At 36.4% G+C, this 22746-nt stretch overlaps 1 protein-coding gene across 2 annotated transcripts in view; it reads right to left on the minus strand.

Annotated features, from left to right (window-relative positions):
* The window catches only part of LOC124302435 (uncharacterized), a 180081-nt gene that overhangs the window by 139788 nt on the left and 17547 nt on the right, over positions 1-22746 (minus strand). The gene's annotated exons all lie outside the window — the stretch shown is intronic.

Below are 22746 nucleotides of genomic sequence, written 5' to 3' on the forward strand. Positions count from 1 at the left end.
ATCTCGTATATTATCTCGCAACGTAACGATAACTTTTTTACGGTTATTTACCGTCGTTCACAAAAATTCAAATTCCCGAGCAGAGCTGTAATAACCGATAATTTTATATTTCGTAATATAGAAAAAACAAAAAAACAACCGAAATGAAACTTTCCACATTCAAAATTCGTTGAAAATGACTCCAACTTTAATCATTTCCCTGAACGTTGCACGTATTACGCAAAATTCGTACGAATCAATTATTATTTAACAGTGCGCGCTGTTTTCTTCGTTAGATAAAAAGGGAGAAAAAAAAAAGTAAATAGAATCGAGCCAAATCATCCCTCGTAACACGTTACGCGAAGCTAGATTCAGTCAGCTGTTTGATCGCGTTTGCCATACCGTAAACGACTCCTGCTGTTTGTTGACATACGATTTTGAATATTTTATTAACAGGCGATTTCGAGACGACGCGATACGGTAAAAGTATAAAAAATTAAAAAAAAAGAAAAAACCATAGACGTGCCGGAGGGTGCTGATCGAGGATCGGGGAAAAATATACTCGAATGAATTGTTGAACGGTGGGAAAATAAGTGGGAGAAGAAAAGAATGAAGAGGAATAATGAAAGGGGTAGAAGAGGGTTTGCAGGGTGAAGGAAAATTGAGAGAAATAACGGTAATAGCTGTGATAGAAAAAATTAATACAAGATACAGATAAACTAAACGTGTTCCTGCCATGTTAAACTTTTTTCTTTCACGTTGTTGGTATATTTTGTTTGTTTGTTTGTTTATTTTTTTGTTTTTTTCTTCTGCCGCGTCGTATCGAAAAAACGGTGATGGGAAAAAAATTCTATTCAATCTAGCGGTGAATTTTTGTACATTCAAACATTTTTGTCTGCACGATAGCGGGTTTTATCGAAATATTGGTTCAACGGTTTTTGAATGAATTTATTATATTACGTTACATAGACTCTGATCGTGCAATATTATTTATGTTTAGCAAGGTAGTTTTACATATTATGATTTTAATAATAAAGAATAATAATCGAATCGTTGATTCGACGACGAATGAGAATGAATCTTGTTAAGTTCGTCAAAAGTTTTCTTGCGAAATAATTTTACAAATTTCATTTTTCATTTTTCATCATATTTTTAATGACAAGTATAATTGAATTGTATCAAATCAAAGCATTGATAATTATCGTATTACACAGACGGTTAAAATTTTGTCATTAATTAAAAGTTTTGACTGTACAAAAAGTGTTTACACAAAAGTGACGTTAAAAATTCACGGTATATAAACAAATATAAGAAAAAATACTTGTATCGTTGATAGGAGAAATTTTTCTCGCCAACTTGAAAACACTCGACATCTCGTTAAACGTGGACGAATGGATGAAAAATGACTACTCTTCGTTGATTTGTTACTGTAAAAAATGAATTTTGCAAACTTTTGCTTTTTCATTCCGTTCGTTCATTTTTCCATTAATGTATACACGTACAATATCATTATGCATACGTGTATCACAATATACAGCCGACGTAGTTTTCCTCGGCAAATGGTTCGGACAAGGGGGGGGGGAACCGGGTGACACTTGTTCTTCCGTAAAATAATTACACCTTACACACTCCCTGGTTGAGACGTGTAATAAAGTGTGAATGTTATACACGTTTGTATGTATGTATAATACACGTAATACATATATGTATATGTATATGTGTGTACGAATGTATTACCTTTAATCGTATTCTCTCGTCAAGTTGCCCCGTATAATTTTTTGTCATTTTTCCTTTGCCCCAAAGCGTTTCTAGTCACAAAATATACCGATCTATCCATCTATCCATCTATTTTTATTTCTCGTATCCTTTTCATTCATATAATCACTACTGGCACAATGGCATTCAACAATTTGAGCACACCTGAACGTGAAACTTTCAAAATTGACTTCTATACACACATACACACGAAGGTATCCTTATCATCGAATTTTCTCACATCAAAGCACCGTATTTTGCCCCCCCCCCTCCCCCTCACCGTCACCCTTCAACCACCCAGCAAGACTCGGTCGGAAGGGTTTGCCTGCTTTTCTCCCTTTCCTGTTGGTCGTCTACGGTTCCGGGGGCTTCAGGAGCCGGTGAGAGTGCGAAGTTGGTCGGCCTTGCTCGGGGTTTTTGACGGCGTCAAGGGGTGGTTGGGGGTGGTTGGGGGTTGGTTAGGCAGCGGTGTAGCCGTAGCTTTGTCCGGTTGCAGACGACCCTCGCCTAGCTTCCGCGGGCATTGTTTTCCCCCGGTAATAAATCGTCGAGGGCCCGCACTTTCGTCCCCCCCCCCATCCTCTCCCACCACCCCCGTCACTCCCAAAGTCAAACCAAGCACCGCGTGTGCCGCGTCCTTGTAACTTGACCGTTCCCTCGCGTACGTGTTTTTGGAGCTTCACTTAATGTCGTCTCTCTCACTCTCTCTCTCTCTCTCTCTCTGTCTCTCTCTCTCTCTACCGAATATCTATGAAACAAAGGTGGAATAGGGGAAGGGGTGGAAGGGAAGGGAGAAAGCTCGGAGCTTTCGAGCCTCCGGGCGCGCCACGTCTGAAACCATTTTACCGCGTTCTCTGACGCTCCTTAACAGAATTAGGAACTGCCGCTTGCTACGGAGATGCCGCGTCTCGGTGTTGGGTACCTGTAATAACTAGGCAGAAAGTTTATTTAAACGTGTGCGTGTGTGTGTGTGTTTGTGTGTGAGAGACAACAGGGACGTGGAGATTCTACGGATGAGGAAGACGCGTGATAACTCGAGGCTTGTAGTTTAACGACGATACGTTGTTTTAAATTGTTGAAAATTAGGCGCGAGTTACGTAACGTTTGCCGTTTTTTTTTCAGATCAGCTGTTCGTACGTTTTTTTTTTTTTTTTTTTTTACTTCTTATCCGTACGTTTCTTTTCGTTGCGTCACGAGAGTGGGAGGGGTGGATTTTGAAACACAGATAACGTCAAATCCGGCACCGGCAGCTGCGGGAAGGGTTCGTAACTCCCATGAATAGATAAATGAATATACAGGGGAAGAGAGATAGCGTCGCGTGTATATAACAACGCTATTAATTCATATATCTACCCCCCCATCTATTTTCATCGGCAAACGTTCAGGGGCGCCCGGACCATTTTGAAAACGTAAAGGTCGCGCCGATGCTGCATGCCAGGAAAGATCCGTCGTCGAGGTTGATATTGTGTAGGTTTAAGGATTGAAACACGCGGTGAAATTGGCAGGACGATACTCAATACCGATGTCCGGTGATGGATTTGAACGAAACGCGGAAGGGTGATGAAAGAAAATTTTCAACGGAATAATTGGCGAATTTTATTAACGTTTTCGGGGTAGGGTTGAAATTTCGAATTTGAAAATTTACGAAAGCGTTGAATTCCGAATTTTTTTACGGCCAAACTTGAAGTATGGTTATAAAACTTTGAGGATACGTCAAAAGTTTCGAATGGTCCGAAAACCGATGGTCAAAGTTATGAAATTGCTAAAATGTGGAAATTTACAAATTCGAAACATCGAAATTTCGAATGATCCAAGATTTTCGGTTCTGTGAATTTCTGGCTTGGTGAAATTTCATAGTTTTCATCGTTTTTTTTTTTTTTTGTTTTAGATTTTCGATATTTTTACGTTCGGAATCCTGGTCATTCTGATTTTCGGTTTTCCCGATTTTTTACATCCACTCGTTGAGTAAACTACGCTCTGCGAGCATGTTTTAATTTTGGGAATTTTGCTCTATCGAAACTTTAGTTTTTGGAATTTGGATAAGTTGAAAAACATTTTTTCACCCGATTAATATTACGAAACTTTTCTATTTTCAGTATCGCACAACTTAAACCTGAAACGAATTTATGGTTTCTTGGAATTCCGAGCTCGACGTTTTGGTTTTGTATTATAAAAATCGTTCTGACTTTGAGTACCGTGATTCAATGAAATTAGAAATAAATCACCGGAATGGATTCCGAAAAAAAAAAGAAGAAGAAGAGAAATAAAAAATAGTCGCGACATCGCTCAAAGGGTTGAAACGTGTTTCAAACGCGATGAACTTTTCACTTTTCTACTTCTTTTTCTTCCGAATACCATTCCAGCTATACATCTCGGTTGAATAAATACGGCAAAATCCGATGCAGTCGAACTGGAAGCTTATCGATGAAATTCGGTCAAAGCTTGGAGCCACTCAAAGCGAGCGTGACGTTAAGGATGAAACCGGGAGTCTAATCGGCAAAACGTCCGAACGAAAGAATTTTTATGAAATAAACCGTTGAACAAATTCGAATGAAGCTGTTCAAGCTGATTCAGATCAGACCAAACGTACGTTACTCTAAAATCGTGAAACAGAGGGAAAGAAACGAACGAAAATGAAGAAGTAGAAACAAAACGAAGCGGTATAATATTTTTCACTTTTTGTTAACGAAAAGAATCTACGCTTCCTATCCGATTTCAATGAATATCGCACAGCTCGGTTTGTTTGCGAAAAGGATTATCCACAAGTCACCTGCAGGATGAAAGTTTTTATACGACTCTACGTTTCTGGCGGAAACAACAAACAACTTGTGCGAAATTAATACGGTTGTTCGCAAATGATAATAACAAACTCATGCTTTTTATTGAAATATATTCACGCTGTCGACAATCCGCGTGTCTCGGATTATTTGATCGGAGTTGATTGGCGAAAAAAAAATTGGCGCAAAAACATATGTGTCATATTCAACGAGATCGGAGAAACTATCCGTACGGATTTTGGAACTGGGAAAATTTACTGGATAGTAATTATGCAACTCGTCTGCGGTTATTTGCTGTGTATAATTAATCTTCGATCGAGTCTTGCAGTTTTCGATCGATTATGGACGCACCAAAAAGAGAAAAAAAAAAAAGTTTGACTAGTTTTTGGGGATCCGGAAGAAAGTTGTCGCTGTATATAATGCTACCGAAATTATGATAGAAATTTTTTTCACCCATTTATTCAGTTTCAGAATTCGAAAAAAAGTCGATATTTTGCCAAACTCTCGTTTTTCTCGCCATATTTCTTACCCAGAGAAATTTTTTCACGTTTAAAAATAATCTTTCGGTATTTCGCGTCAATTTAAGGGGTGAAAGAAGAAAACATTTTGGTCCCACCAATATCAAGGGCCACCCTAAATTATACCCACAAAAATAACCCCTTTTAAAAAACGATTTCCGGCCCTCGAATAAACAACTTATGGAGAGCGAGACGTGGAACGAGCGTTTTGAGAGCCTTAAGCCGGAGACACGATTATCCCCTGTAATCGTCATCCGCGCAGTCCGTATCTAACCCCCACCCCCAACCCCCAACCCCCAACATCGAGGGCCGCGTGCCGCGTCTGCGACGCCGACGGCGATGCAATGACGCCTAGTTCGAGAGGGTTAACAACTCGGGAGCAGAAAGTCCGCCCTGGATTACTCTCGTGCCGTATTGTCGGGGGTGCGAATACCCCCCTTTCAACCCCTCCCCCCATCGTCGCTGAATATACAAAGATAATGTCACGGTGCGGCCGCTAACGCCGGCCGAACGAACGAACTCCGGGGGTCAGAACCCCAAATGCCAACCAAAGGTCGCCCCCGAATCTGTGCGGGGGTGATAAGCCTCGTGTTTTTTTATTGGTTGCTATTTTTCTTTTTTTTTTTTTTTTTTTTCCACTTCCGCGGGACGTCGAAACGTAACGCGAACGAGAAACTGGAAAAGTAATTTAGAAAAAAAACAAAATCGAAATATTGCAAAAACTTGAGGTGATGGTGTTTTTTTTTTTTTAATGACAGGTCGAACGAGAAGTTAAAAAAAACAAAAAGATTGGGGATACGGTGAAAACTTGAGGCATGATAGACTGATTTTATTCACACTGTAAACTTTTTTTGTCTTACCTCGACAAGAAGTATAACGTTAAATTTGATTTACTTTGTTTTTCTGTATTGGTGGATTGATTATTGAATAAATTGGGAAACGTTGAAGGAGAACGTACGGTGAAGTTGAGATATTTGTTTGAAGCAACGAGACGTAGAATAGTTAAAGTGTAGTCTTGATTCAATTATTGTTACAATAAATTAAATAACGGCTTTCGAGACTTTGAATGTATAAGGAATTAAATTTATTATATCTTTGATTTGTTGGAAGATGCGAAATGATGGTAATTATTATTGTAATCATAATTGAAACAATAGTAGAAACAAAGAATCGGGAGTGTAAAGTCTGATGGTGGTTGAAAATATAGAATGATTAGAAAATAGACGATTCTTTCATATTTTGGTTTTCTGTGTATACCTTTACACGTTTTGACTTTGCTGTATTTTTGTGTAGAAACGGAGTTTACCCGTTTTTGAAAATTTGATATTCTTATCAGTTTATTTTACCCTGATATTTCGGCTGTAACGTACTTTCACCTTCAACCCTAAAAATTCCACATAGTCGGAGGTTAAAATCCAAGGAAGTGTAAAATTTTGTCAATTGTTTCAATTTCCTAAAAAAAAAAAATCTGAACCCTTTCATCCGAACGTAAATTTAAAAGTAGTTTAAAAATATCGGTGAAGATAACATGGAAGGGAATAGTGAGAAAATATCTTGTACTATTTTACTACATAATGATACAAGTATTAATTATTTTCATTTATATTTATTATTAATTATTAAGTAAATAATTATCATCAGGTACGTGTGACAATTTGTTGATAAATTTTTTTTTTCCACCCCCGCTCGCGAGTTTCTTCTCGCGTTTGGAAAAAAAAAAGAAACGAGAAAAAAATGAAGTCGCATGCAAAAGCGCAAGTGGGTGTGCAAAATGCCGATGTGTCGCTTTTTCGCTCTTTTTCGCGTTTCTGCTGAGCTTTTTCATCTTCGCTGCCAGCACCGAGATTTCCAACAGTCGCCGTAGAGGGTAGTTAGGAATATTCCAACTTCGCTTGCTCTTCGCTCGTTCTTCACCAACGCGAATATATATATATATATATATATTACTCTGAAGAGAAGCTTTTCCAGAAGTAGGTCGAGTCTCGACTCAACGACGCTCTTCGGCTCGCTCTTTCGCATCTGCAGCCGAGAGAACCGCGGCCGCCACTAGAAACCGGGGCCCACGGTGCCTTGGGGGGGGGGGGTCGTTGCCCGACGCTTCTTCGCGATGACGAGAAAAAGGAGAAGAGAATAAAGGAAAAATTCGAAAAAAAAGAAAAAAGAAAAAAGAACGCACAAGAAGTTCCGAAATTCCGTTCGGAATGCACGGAGTTAATTAATTGAAACTCCGAGAATGGGAGGAGCTTAATTTATAAATCATAACCCCTGAAAAATTATAGCTGAGATACCACGAGTAAAGGAAAGACGACGGAACGAAATGCTGACAATTAGGTTCGTGTTGAGTCATAGGCGTATATTTGTGTGTACCTACTGAAAATTCGCTAGATTGGCTGAAAGTTTGTCGGCTAAGCTCCTCCCATTCTCGGAGTTTCGATTGAATCACTCTGTATATCTGCTGTCGTTTTTGGAATCTCGAGAAGAAAAAGTACTACGCGGTCTTTAATTTTCTCGCTACCAAGTTCTATTAGTTTCATACCTTTCGCTCGACCGAAGTTTGCCGGACAGAACAAACGAAAGACTCCTTTTTTTTAAATTTTCACGGCGATGGAAAGTATCTGATTTGCGAAAAAATTGTTTTTTCCGGCTTGTTTGTTTGTTTTTTTTTTTTTTTTCTTCTTCTTTCAATTCCGAACACAAAATGCGATTTTTGAGCAGCTCGAATTTACAGTGTCGTTGTACAAAATATTAGAATACGGCCAGTTTCACTTTTACACCCGTATTTTCTTCTTCTTTTTCTTTCTCTCCTTCCTCGGTTTTTTTCACTTGATTTTTATCACCTACCATAGAAATCGGAGGGAGGTTTTGGCGGCGGATAGAGACACTTGGATAAGATATCGGATCCTCCTTATTCGTCTCTCACTCGCTCCACTCCCCCCCCCCCCCCCTCTCTCTCTCTTTTTCAGGTTCTCGAGAAACTTTCAACGAAAACCACTCAACCGTTGCACGCATATCGTTCTCTTTCTCAAACCTCTGTTATATATATATATATATATATATATATATATATATATATATATATATATATATACACATACATATATATATATATATATATATATATATATATATATATATATATATACACATACATATATATATATATATATATATATATATATATATATATATATATATATATATATATATATATATATATGTGTGTGTGATGGATTTGGATTTTGACACACACACACACACATGTATGTATATATGTATTTACATACCCGTGATGAAATAAAATGAAACGATAAACCCGCGTGGCCATTTACCTCGCCATATAATACATCCGAATCCTGATCTGCAGGCTCGCTTTAAACCTGCAACCCCATTGCACCACTCTGTATTTTCAATTATTTGGATTTAGTTTCACACCTGAAACTCTGATGTTCCGTATCGACGCGTTGGCGAAGAATGAAAGAGCAAAACAGAGAGAGAGGGGAGGGAAAGAAATTTGGTGTAAATAATTTTGTTTGCCTTGATTTTTTTTTTTTTTTTTTTTCTTATTGATGTGAATAAACAACGGTAACGTAAATTTTGTAATTTAGAACGGTGAAACACAGTTACGAAGATCATTAAGTTACTTAATTTGTTAAATCGTAGCAACAATCGTAGTTATTTGACAGATGTAATTTTTATACGATACACCGTTTCTTAAAAAAATCTTTGGGTAAAATTGAAGTTTTGAAAATAGGATTAACATCGTTCGAAATCTCGAATAATTAATTGCCTTGAATTTTCTTTTCTTTCTTTTGATTGTTCTGTTTTTCTTCGCGCAAGACACTGAATCGTTTGAATAAAATACTTACAGCCTGATATTTGTTGCGATTTTTTCCAACCACGAAATATACGAGCACGTATGACAAACGGACGAAAGCTGAAAGTTTGTTTTAAAAAAATATGTAACGCCTAAATTCTCATCGAAGTGAAAATAAATCAGACAATTTTTCTAATGCTTGTACCGGGGACAATCTCTAAAAATTTTAAAATCAATCGCGCATGCGCAGTTGATTTTCAAGTCTCGAGAGATTCTCTCGGTGCAGTTTTATATCAACGGAAGCGTTAATTTTGGCAAAAATTGTGACAAGCGGGCAAGTTCGAGCTCAGGTTTCTCGAGATTTCATTCGCCGAAAATTCGTTTTCGGTCTCTCGGCTCGTTCAGCTGCAGTAAAGTCCATTTGAGTAACGGGAAACTCTCGTAGCTTCGTTTTGCAATCCCCTTCCGACTCTCCGAGGTTCTGACACGCGTGTATGCCAGGGTTGTAAGAGGGTCCGACACGCGGAAGGCGTGCCTCACACTCGCATGCAGGGGTGGCTAAAAGCTCGAAGGGTCAGGAGGGCAGATCGCATTAAGATACACCCCGGCATTTATAGGCTTTCAAAGAGTGCATTGCGGGATTGACGTCACGTGGCAGACTCAATTTTCCTCAACCCGAATCGCCTGAATTTTACCATCCTCGCCCCGAAATATTTCTCTCTCTCTCTCTTATTTCGTACCATCCCTAGTCCCTGAGTTCACTTTTCATACTCTCCGTTTTCATTTAGTTCAATTTTTTCTTAACACGCTGTTTCAACTTTGTTGCAATTTTTTTGTTCTTAGAATTTTTTGGGTATTAATTAGTTCCGAACGCATCTATGAATTTTTTTCTTCACTCGGAAGAAGGTTGATAAAAATTGATATAATTATGTAGCGTGTCTTGTACGCGATGGTTTCAATTTTTTCAAAATTTTGGAATCGCTTGACTTGCCGATTAAAAATCGATTTTCATAATATGTGTGTTTCGCTGATTCTCTATTCAGATCTAAAATCAATTTTTACCTTGTTGCGAGTAGGTACATTTAGAGTATTAAAATTGTAACAATCGACGTAATAAATCGGTTCGAATTAAATGCGAACGTAATTGCCGATCGTAAAAATGTAGTAAGAGGCAAAAAAAATTCGACTTTGAAGCTACGAGAGTAATTTCAACCCCCAAAAAACAACAACTTGTTGTATTGTAAATGTCAAGTAAATAAATATCGTGTGTAAGTAGAAAACGATTCGTCAACGGGCTGTAAATTTTCTCAATTTGTGAGTTTGTATAATTTTATAATCGTACAATCGTACAATCGTCAAACTACGGTCGAACAGGATGTCGATCGAAATTAGCCGTCGTCGTAAAGATTTGAGAGTAAAAGCCTCGCGGAATTGGATGAAGTATATTTTGAAAAATATTATATAAAAATTGAAGAAACGCGATATTTTGGCCCCGATTTTTTGCAAGAACAAGTAAATATACGTATACATCGTAAGTATATGTACAGATATATATATAATGTATATACGTGTGTATATAGGGTGAAAAGCTCTGGGAGTATAGAAAAGCGTTGCGCCCTCGATTTGAAGAAACGGGAATCCAATTTGAGCCCAGGGCTGAACACCGCCGCCTCCTAAACACCCTGTTGTCGAAAAGAGAGTGACTGCGTGCGGGGCGCACTTAGCATCCCCCTTTTTTTTATCCACCCGCTTTAACGTCAGTCGGGATCGCCGCGCTATTATTCTCGCGGAGGAAACTGAAAAACATTTGGATTCGTTGATTTTTTGAATATTTTCCATAACGGGAATCGGGTGAATTATGGAAAATAGGTACTGCTTTACAGACATTGTGTTACAATTGATTTGAAATCGAAAAGTGTGACGAGTCGAGACAATTTTATTACACAAGATAGTATTGTTGCACGATTTGGAGTCGGATTTTGAAAATTTAAGATGGCGGATCAAATATGGTGGACGAAAATTTTTAATTCGATCGTACATGGTCAAAAAACTCTGTGCGAGAGTTTTTTGGGGACGATGATTCGATTCGATATACTGTGTTTTGAAAATATGATTTCAGATTCGTTATCAGCGAACCCAAAAACTTCGGGACAGAGTTTTTTCTCCGGATTCGATCGAGTTTGAAGTTTTCGTCGGTCGTATCGAGTCCGCCATCTTGAATTTTTTAAATTCGATTTCAGATTCGTAATCGGCGACCTTAAAAAACTTGTAATTTATGTAAAACGTGCGTACCTACGTATAGAGGGGTAACTTTCTCGGTAACGAATTATTCCTCCAATTTTCACGATTCTTTCAATCAGTTTGTTTCTAAGAACAATAATTTACATCCTACCGCAATAATTACTCTCGATTGTTGAAAACCTATCGAGAATACCGTCAGGAGAAGGAAAAAAACGTTAAAAAAAATATGTTTTCAAAGTTCTCTAAGTATACAAAAAATGGTTACAAAATAGGTGGTAAGAATATTTACACCACTACGCTGAGAAAAATTTCATTTGTTAAAAAAAAAAACTGTTGGAATTACCAAAAACGAGGTACGCGTAACCATTTTGGGCCATTGTCGATCCTTTTTTGACGATTGCAATGCGAAATCAGTTTGTGAGGTTTGCTCTACTTTTTTAGTTAAACAAGGCTTTAAATAATAGACTTTCCGGTAACAGCTGGAAAACTAATTTTCGTGTAACGATCGTGGTAAAAAATGAAAATAGTCAAGGACCGAGCGGTAATCGGAAATAAAAATTTTAGGGTTAAATACGGTAGGAATTAGGTTGCGAGTAAATATTTTTCGAAAATATTGCATTTTTTTCTTCTCTGGAAGCCGCGTTAAATATTTCACGGGTTGAATTTGAGGATATTGCGTGGAAATAAGGCGAATTCACTGCACGCAACTCTCGCGTATATAATTCATTTCTTCATTTATTTATCCAAAGATATCTTCATTTTTCGTTTTCACCTTATCTCGCGTCGAGGATCGCGCGGATTCGTACGGATCCCTTTTTCCACATCTTGGACCGCGTGACCGGAATAACACCGCGATTTTACGTTATGCACACTTGTACATACACTCGCTCGCCTTTACAGGCTGAATCCGAAACTCCGAAACTTGCCGCTATACGCTGTGCAGCGGGTTTCTTTTCACCGATTTTAAAATGCCGGCTACGTTCAAACCGAGGCGAGGAGGAGACCAAACGCCTGCGGCGAAACCGTAAAGGACTCCCTCGACTTTTTACCGTCAAAAAATACGGGGGCAGGGGGGGTAAAACGGGGGTGAAAACCACCCTCGGATAGGGGGAAAAATTGTACGAAACAAGGAAAACCAGAAGTAAGAAAAAAATCTTGGTCTGCGTTTGCAGAAATTTATTTTCAGTTTTGTCGGTGTTTCCAAAATTTTTTTTTTAAATATCTTCACTACGCTACGATCAAGTACGAAAATTAATCGTGCGGCTTTGATCGGAAAATCTAGCATATCTAATTATTATTATTTTTCATCGTTGTTACTGGTACAATATTTCTTTGAAACTAGACTGTGATAATTTAAATTTAACGAATGAAAAAATTTAGTCAATCAAACAAATGCAGTTGGTCATATTGCACTAACAATTTCGGTAAACGGTCGAAGGAATTTTAACGATAATCGAACCGTTATCGTTACGTTGCGTGCATTTGATATCACATTTTTCCGGTGGAAAATAAAATTGATCGCTTAGTCTGGAGTTTGCAGAAGAAGCGGAAGGCAAGCTCTGCTATTCTTTGCACTCGGAATTTCTCTCTCTCTCTCTCTCTATCTTTCCGTTTACTCTGATACTTCCAGCTTCTCTACGACTTGACACTTATTTTGCACTTGACGTAGTTTTCGCGCTACGTCCCTCAGGCATTTTTTTAATTTTTATTTTCTTTTTGTTTCTCTTCCTTTGTTTAACTTGGCGGAGAACGTGCACAGTTATTGTCAACGATCTAATCTCTTCTCGCCTCTACGGCTATTACTTATTTTTTTGTCCGTATTCTTTTTTCAACTTGTCGTAGCTTGCTCGCATCTCAATCTAGACGTTGCTTTGCAATATTTATACATACGCGTAGCTCTGCTACAATTAAATTAAATTCAACAATTTCACTAACCAGACTAAATAATCGCGAATCCTTAACCATCGCTCAAAATTTTTCAAAAATATTATCAGTCTGTATATTAATATAGATTTAAACTTTTGCAGTTTTTTACTTGTTAAAATACTTTTATGGTAATATCCGTTGAGTTTGTTGATTCTAAATGTTCCCTGTACAATATTTCCAAGTGTAAAAGAAAAAAGAAACATTTAAAATTTATTTATCTATTTATTGCAAAAAGAAGTCTCTGTTAATTTTCTACCATGAAACAGAATTTTTTCAAAATTTTTCTTCTCGCTACTTTTGTTTGTCAGCCACATTGGATTCACCATTTTGCGAATGTTCCCGTGTAAGGAAAAATGTACGCACGAAAGGGTTGAACAAGTTTCTCACCGTTTCTTAACGATACGTTGCCGACGAGATTATCTGCTCGTTTATAACGGTTAAAAGTTCGTGTAACAACGAATTTGTCAGTCCAACGGCAAAACTTGCGAAAAAATTATGGTGTGCCTATTACCTATGCATGTTACTTATTCTTTAACGTGTGCGAGAAAAAGTTCACACTTAATTGAAAGATAATAATCTGTACGCTGTACGAGTATTTATCGTAACATTTATTCGCACAGTGTACAACTTGTATGTTTTTTTTACAGTTATTTACATAAAAAAAAAAAAAAAATTTATCCACAATACGTGTAATGAATCCTGTATAGCCATAAAATTTATATGACTTCAAAGGATATAATTCGGAAAAAAAATTTCAACTACGTTGAACGAAACTATATATTTCCACCTTATGGAAATTGGATAAATTGATATTCCATACCTTTGTAATGAAACGAACAAAAAAAATACATACATATATATATATATATATATATATATATATATATATATTGACTCGAGAGCGAATACCGACTTTTTTAGTCTCAAAAGAAATGAGCGAAAAAAGTTGGACGTCGAGGAGAAGGAAGGAATGAAAAAAAAAAAAAAAAAAAAATCAAAAAAGAAAAGAAAAGAATTCAAACACGGAGAAAAACTTCCGTCGACCGATTGAGTAAAAATCGAGGCGCGTGTTCCTGTCAGTGTGGCGATGTGTAAAACTTTTGGTTTCTTTTTTGTCCCCCACCGTTTTTTTTTTTTTTTCAACTTTCTCCTTTTGCTTCGCGTGACACGAAGCGTAGAAACAGCGAGCGAAGGAGGATTGAGGAGTTTACCCTTAAACTTTGAGAGTAAAAGTCACACGCGCACGTGTGTCAAATGCATTTGAAAATGTGTATACTATATACTATGTATATATATATATACACGCGTAGGTACGTACGGTGTATTTTGGTTTGAATAGTAAATCTAGCGCCGTTAAGCTAGAATACGCCGATGTTCATCCTGTGCAGCATTTCTCAAATCCTGTTAACACGCGTACGTGTTAGCACGTAATATACACAGCGAATGCGCAGGCTCGACGTATTTATAGAATTACACATATTTCATCTCAAGTCTCGTTTTTTTCCCCATTCGTTAAAGTAAGACCTTGACGAGCACGAGTTTAATCTCATACAAAACTTGGATGTATGTGTATGATTTGTATAAACTGTGGTGATAAATTTTTGCAAACAATTTTCGGCAATATGTCAATTATTTTGTCAATTAAACTAAGTTTTCACGGTTAATATAATTATTGTTTCATTAATACGGATGAAATCGATCAATTTCCTTGATCATTTTTTAACTTCCCGTTTCTCTTGTTTTAGTTGAGTTTATACTAAATTTTCATGCTTTGAAGTTTAGAGATATCAACTTCGATCATTTTCAGATGGACGTCTGTGATTCAATGATTTTCGTTTCGATCGACGCGACTTTTCCAAAATTAGAATTAGAACTGATTTCTATTATTTGAATAAAAAATTCCAAAAAAATCAAACAGAAATGACGATATCTTGAGAATGGATGAATGGATTTAAATGAAAATTGGTACCGTGAGCTTTTTTGCATCGCTAATCACGAATCTAAGGTGAGATTTGTAAAATTTAAATTTGGCCTATTCGATAAGCTGAATAAAAACTGAAAATTGATAGTCGTCGGCTTATTGGGTGGCCGATCACGAATCTGAAGTCAGACTTCCAAAATTTGTAACGGTAGATGAAAACAAAAAAAAAAAATCGGCGCATTTCAATGTAACACCGGTATCCGAGGACTTTAAAATCGTTAATCACGAATCTGAATTTATAGTTCGAAATTCGAATTGTTACTGTAGATAATTATAATACAGAATATCTTTATCAGATAATTAATATGTGATTCGATCTGTATGATTGAATTCACTTGATATTGATTGAATATATATAACTTGCGTAGAAGGGTGTGAATGATTTGGAGGTAGAAGAAGAAACAAAAAATAGAAAAACTCGATAAAAATACGACGCGATGAACAGAGAAAGAGAGAGAGAGAGAGAGAGAGAGAAAATTTTTGTCGAATTGAACGGTAAGAGTACGGATTTCGCGAATCGAATTCTCATGACGATGTATTGAGGAGAAGAAGAAGAAGAAGAAGAAGAAACGCTTTCGTGAGTATTGGCAATTCCCCCTGCATCGTCGGTTCAGAGGGTGAAAAGTATAACCCACCCTTATACAACAATACATATATATATACACACACACACACACACATATATATGTGGGATATTGGTATAATATATACTGTAGAATATACGAGACGACTTTGGGGTGAAAAATCGATATTTTGTGTGTATAAATAAAAGCAAATCAGGATGAAGCGACGTTGACGAATGCTTCCGGAGAAATCCGTGACCAACAAGCGATCAAGAATTTTTCAACCCTAAACGCGAAATTTCACCGCCTCAGAACAACTCGTATTTTCTTCACGATCATACAGACCTACAAAATTACAGGTAGTTATCTGTTGTATGCAAATAATCGCATGACTAACCGCAATATCAGCTGTTATATTATTATTATTATTATAACAATTTTCATCAAACAGCTCCTTGAAATTCCGTTGAAATTTTTCCTTCGTTATCCGCGTTCCTTGTTAATGATTTTTTTCTTCTCTTCATTCTGCCGCTTAATTTTTTTTCTTTTACAATCTTTTTCACTCGTTACCGATATCGCTTAATTCAAACTCGTATATAATTTCCCCGTTTTATTTATTTATTTATTTGTTTTTTTTTTATTTCATTTTTTGCGAATTTCTATCATTTTTATTTATTTTCTTTAATTTTTCACCTCACTTGAAAAGTAACGAAGAAGTCGCCGCGCCGCTGCCTTTAGCTACGACAATTATTAAATCGTACGCAAACTAATTAGCGTAAAAATGATGGAACGGAATTGACTCGGTTACGATGGGAAAAGGTGGGGAAAATATCTTTGTCAAATGCAGTCGGCGGTGGAAGTGTTCGCAATTAAAATCTAGCTGAAAGTGGAATAAATTGGGTATCTCGGTGTCTCTGGATATGGCATTTACATGCTTTTTATTACCATCGGAGAAATATTCCGTTATGCAATATGTGGGATATAAAATATCATTTCCTTCACTCCTGTTATACAAATATATATTATGTAATAATAACGGTATGATAATTATTTATGTATATACGTATCTGTGATTTTACCAATTAATTAATTTTTAATTGGTTTCATGGGAAATGTGTATAATTTTTTTTTCTCTTATCTTTTTTCCTTCATTATTTGCCATTCGCGATGTTCAATATTGCGAATTCAATACGTTTCGCTTTGCTCGATGTTTAGTCAAATTATGAACCGATAGTCTACGTTGTGTGATTATAATTATACTGTCAATAGAAATGATCAAAACTTCGCGTGTAAGTTTAATTATAACTCGTGTGGGTAAAAATTTCATCATCAAATGTAGGAAAAATTTCGACTTTTTTTTTTTTATGTACATATACAATCTTGGACGATGTAATGGTTTGTAAGGGTTGGTGGGGAAGAATTTCACCTCGATGAAAATTTACCACCGATCGGGCAATTTCGAGTAAATTCACAACCCCCGGCTTTTATTAATTTCACAATCCTAAGGCATGCGGCTCATCGGATTTTTGTATAATCAAATACTTCGAATCCCTGCGGTGTAGAAAATTTTGCAACTTCGACGCGAGGAGAAAGGTTCTGAAAGTAACATATCGTACGAAGTAAATTTTTATAATGTAACAAAAAGAAGAGAGAAAAAAAAAAAACAAAAAAAAAAAAACCAAACCGGAAACGGTAACGATAAAATTAATGAAAATAATTAACCAAGTAGCGTAAATTTGCTGAACGAACAAAAATGAAAATCTTCTTCAATCCGTTTACAGTTCTGGCTTTTGAACGATAATATTCGTCGGAGGAGGAATAGTTATTTTTGTTTCTCTACGATTGAAAGCTTGCGGCTCTGGAGTAAATTCACTCGCTAATACTGGCGAAGAGTTATTTCAGCGCGAAGAACTTTGCGCACGGTAGGAGGTTTGTTATTCGTTTCGTGCGGAAAGCTGATTAACACCGATTCGCGTTCGCGGCGTACGCGAAAACGTGTATATGTGTATATGTACATGCATATATATATACATATATAATTCGGGTGTATTAGCGGGTGTAAATATTGCTTGAAAATTGTTTTCGTCGACCTGCAGTGTTGTTTCTGTAATATATCTATACCCTTGGATTTTGTTACACCCTCGTTTTTAACGTGCTGCCGCCGTTTAGAGATTTAACAGAACACACTTCTTCGTCGAGGTTTGGTAATTGTTTGCACAAACTGAATCCAAACACGATAATGTATATGTATGTACGAAGAATTCCACGCGAAACCGGTCAGAACTTTTCACCCTCGCCATTTTTTATTTATTTTTTTTTTTTTTTGAAAATTTTTTCTGCAATTCTTTCAACCTTGAAACAGAACCTTGAATTTTTTCAGATTTATCATACGATTATTTGAGGATTTGTAAATGTTTGAAGTGATTTTGAAGAGGAGCTTTTTTCCAATTTTCAACAAATTATTGTAAACTGTATATTGTATTAAAAAATGACGAGCAGATTTTTTTCCTATTCTTCGTTACAGCATTTTTAATTTTTTTATCGATGTTAATACGTTGTTTAAATGGTCTGACAATTACCGAAAAATTCTCAAAACTTTTATTTTTTAACTTGGAATATTTTTATGCCAGTTTTCATTGTAAGGTTGATAAAAAAAAAAAAAAAGTTGAATGTGCCAAAGAAATGGACAGAGATCGTTTCGTAATGGAAACAGTCTTGAAATGTTCTAGAAGTGAAAATCGAAGTATGGAGAATCTTTCGGGAGTTTTCAAATCGTTTAAACAATGTTTCAGTCGACGAGAAAATAAAAAATAAAAATTGAAAGTGCTGAAATAAAATGGAAAAAAAATCGTCCCATCGTGAAACAGTCGTTGAAATATTTGGAATAGAAAATACAGTTTTTGAGAGTTTTAAAAAAAGGTCGATTACAAAATTACTTTAAATATTTATAACCAATTGAGCAGCTATTCGAAAAAATTCGGAGTACTGTTTCAGAGTCGAAACAATTACAGGCATTTTTTTTTTTTTTTTTAACAAAATCAGAAATTGCAAAATTGAGACGTTGGTTGATTTCACATGGAATTCCCCATGTACATGCATAGGGTGTTTTCCATTATTTCCGTCCATTCATTCTCATCCTGCATCAGCTTTCTCCCCTCAGCTTTGCCAGGCTCGTATAAATTCACTGGTCATTCAAGAGCTCGTTCGTTTTTCACCCTCGATTTTTTACTTCTCCCTCCCCTTTTCGCGGCTCACTCGCCATCTTCATCCCAATTTATATACCCACGCGAAATTCGATCGTCAACGATTCGCGTCAGCTTTAAATCGTATAAGATGCCAGACTTCGATTAGTCGCTTTTTCCAAACTTTCGCTTCTCGGTTGTTTATTCATTTATTGTTGATTCGAAATTGATGGCAAATTTTTTTTTTTTCTCACACTTTTTTTCCTCTTTTCATCTGTCATTTGTAAACTAGAAAAATGTATTTTCAAATAAATTCGCAAAAGTGATAGAAATACATGTGGCGAGGATAAAGTTGCGATAAATTTCTGGCAAATATTTTTTTTCAACCGTTTGTGATTAGTATTGTAATTTTTTTGCAAACGAGAAATGCTAATTGATAGAAAATTATATGTGTTACGATTATTCTGTATGTGGCGAAAGATTATTCTGCGAATCTTTACCCGTAATATTTTCCGCAATGTTTCTTTATTCGCAAATCCACAATTCTGTTGGAAATGAAAAAGTTTCTCAAAAAGCGAAAAAAAAAAAAAAAAAAAAAAAAAAAGAACAACTTGCACAAGTCTGAATATTTCTGAGAAATATTTTTCTTTAATTGAGCGAGAAATTATTTTTCACATTGCGATTTGTTTATTACAGACTCGTGAATTTCGATATCCGTAGAGTGAAATATAGGGTGAGAAAATTAGGTTGGTTGAGTGGATCGCGATCTTTGACAAACATCGATTATTATCACCGAGTTTCAGTGATGCTTGGTAAAACGAATGGCTTGAAAATTCGGCGAAACAAACTTCGCTTAATTTCACCAGAGTGAAAAGCTGGGAGGCGTTGTTTACTATCGTCAAATGAGGAATTTTTCATTTTTTCTATAATTTTAAAACGAAATTTTTTTTTTTTATTACACGTTGCGGAGTGAGCAGAATTCGGCAATTTGCTTAATAATCGTACATAATCATCTCGGGAATGTAAACAGTGAACCTGATTTCTGCGTAATGCGGGGAGGAAAAATGTAGAAACATTGGAAAATAGGAAGGACCGATTAGAATTTCAAATGGCGGAAATTTGAAACGTAACTGATAAAATCAAAATATGTAAAATCGAAGTTACAGATGTTGGGATATTGTTTTTTTTTTTTCCTTCAATTTCTTGAACAATCGTTTAATTTTTTTTACCGACGTTGAACGAAAATAAAATCTTATTATTGCGATTAATTTCTCCTTATGGTAATGAAAATTTTTTATGCCATCAACTGGACCGTACGGTTTTAATTTTAATTATTTTTTTTTTCGTCATTTCGTTCCTCTTGCAAAGAAATATTTATCAACTGGTTTCAAAAATTCTTTTCTTCGGAACGTAATAAAACGTAGCAGGTAAAAATTCTCTCCATTGAATACCACTCTAATGTTTTTTTTTTTCCCCCGATTTTGCTTTCGATTTTTGTGTACAACAATTTGAGATTGTACAAAAGAAATTCAATAATATTAGACAAGAAAAAAAAAAAAAAAAAAAAACAAGGATTTTGGGGGTTTTTAGTAAATTCGATACATTAGTCCAGACACTTCATTTTCTACCTTCTTACGCTCTTACATTTTCAACGCGACGAGGTTCTTCAGTTTCGCGTCGAGAGCTGCTTGGGCATCGGGGTTGTCGGTTTATACATGGGGGACACAAAAAAAAAAAAAGTACGGGGCACTCGACGTACAAGGGATACATACGTATAGAGAGAGAAAGAGAGACAAAAAAAAAAGAAACAAAAAAAAAAACAGAGAGAGAAGACGAGCGCCGTTCAAGAGGCAGTTGCGAGTTCTCACACGAATTAAGGGACGGACAAGGGACGGGGGTGAAGCGGAGGTGTGACCGCCCCTGGGCCCTTGAACGACCCTCGTGTTTCACCTCTTAAGGGCGCGCATTACCGTGTTAAGGAATTCAACCGGCCGGAAGTAGCTCTGTCACGTAGGACTTGACGTCCCCCATGCAGGTCTCGCTTCTCGATCTCACCCTGGATGTTTCTCACATCAGGGATGCGAACTATCGTTGAAAATGATTCGGATTGTAGCTGCGATTGACACGGCCGTTGTGGGAAGAGAAAAAAGAAAAAAAAAAAAAATTAATACAAAGATGTTGAGGAAATTTAGTTACTTTATTCCCTACTGGACCATAATGTTAAATTTTTTGACCCGAAAAGCGGAACGAAAGTGGCATATTCAAGTTCATATTAACTTTTTTTTTTTTTTTTTTAACCTCATCTGTGGGGAAAAAACTTTCGATAATATGATAATTTTCAGACTGATAGATCACACTGTAACATGTAAAAGGAAAACACTTTTAAGTCAATAATGCGGCCAGAGTTGAGTCGGGAATAAAGTCCTGTGATCAATACAGGGATAAAAATCAATTATTCCCTTGTTACGTAACGTATTATTTCTTATTTCTTAATTACGCGTGACTCTGATACAGCTGTGATATTCGCTCAACATCAAAGGAGGCACTCGACGACGAGTGATTAATTTTCAACGGAATTCTTGGAGTTCGAGATAATTATCTTACATCGCCTGCGTATAATATTATACCATGTACGTATATATACATATATGTATGTATGTACGTATGTGTGGGTGGATGAAGGTGGTAGGTAGAGAAACCTCAGGTGGACGAGCGGTGTAGTTTAAGGGGTGCGGTTATCTTCACCGTCGATAAATCAACCCCTACCCTGAGTTAGTATTGATAAACAAATAATAATACTCGACTTGGTCATAACTCAGGGGTTGTACGAGCATTTAACGGCAGTTACCCGAACTTTGTTGTTTAATGTCAACTTGATATATCGAAGGTCGACGAGAAAGCCGGGAAACCGTTTACGAGGTGATACCTTCTCCTTCTCGCCCCCCATTCCGCCCTTTTGGCACGAGCCAAAGAAATTTCGCGTTCGAGTGATTTATCATATATATATATATATATATATATATGCGAAACGAATTCAAATTTTTACACAGAGTTGTTTACCGCAGGGCGTTAGAAATATTGCACCCGCTGGGAAAGTCGTGATTATTTGAATAATTCAAATATTCGCGACCAATTCAAGTTCCGTCTACCGCAACTTTCACGAATATTATTATTATTGTTGTTGTTGTTGTTGCTGTTGTTGTAAAAGTATGGCATACGAGAATTTGGAATCGTAGGAAATTGAAGAACATTCATTTTGCTTTTTTTTTTTTATTAATATATTTTAAGCTAATGTCCGTGTATCTGGATTTCGTTGAAACTAACTAGTTTTCAAATATTCATATTTATATGCCCAGAATTTTTGGCAATCGTCGCGTATATTATTCAGAACACAATTGTTGAATAATATCGTTGTACACGTATTATCGCTGTCAAGTTTTGTAAAAGGAAATGAATATTAACGTATTTAGGTTTTTTTTTTTTTTCCATCTTTTTTACAAATAGTAAAGTTTCGAATTCTCCGCGAAGATAAGATTTTCGTTGAAAAATGAAAAGAAAAATAAAAAAAAAAGAACAAACAAACAAACAAGAAACAACAAGAAGGAAGTAAACAAATACACAGATAAATAATTAACTGAGGTTAGAGAGAGCGGAAACGTGTTTAATGTAAAGAATTTGTTTTCATTTGGTTTAAATTTTATTCCGTCTACTTTTTCAACGTCATTCCGAGCCGTCCAATCCCCGCATTTGCGCTTCGTGCAGGGTGTGTACAAATTGTATTCACAAGTTAGAAATTTCCCTCTTGTTGGGTAGAGAGTAGAGTGTAGAGCCCGTCCCCTGTAGTTACACGTGGTTGCTGACAGGCTGACTTACGTTTAACAAACAGAAGCTGATACGTTTGAACGCTCGCAAAGCTGAAAGCGTCTGTTAGGACACGGAACGTGATGCAGTCTATGTGTTTGTTTGCGTGTGTTTGGTAATGTTGGAGACAGAGAGAGAGAGAGAGAGAG

The sequence above is a fragment of the Neodiprion virginianus genome, chromosome 4, assembly GCF_021901495.1.
Source record: "Neodiprion virginianus isolate iyNeoVirg1 chromosome 4, iyNeoVirg1.1, whole genome shotgun sequence".
NCBI lineage: Eukaryota > Metazoa > Arthropoda > Insecta > Hymenoptera > Diprionidae > Neodiprion > Neodiprion virginianus.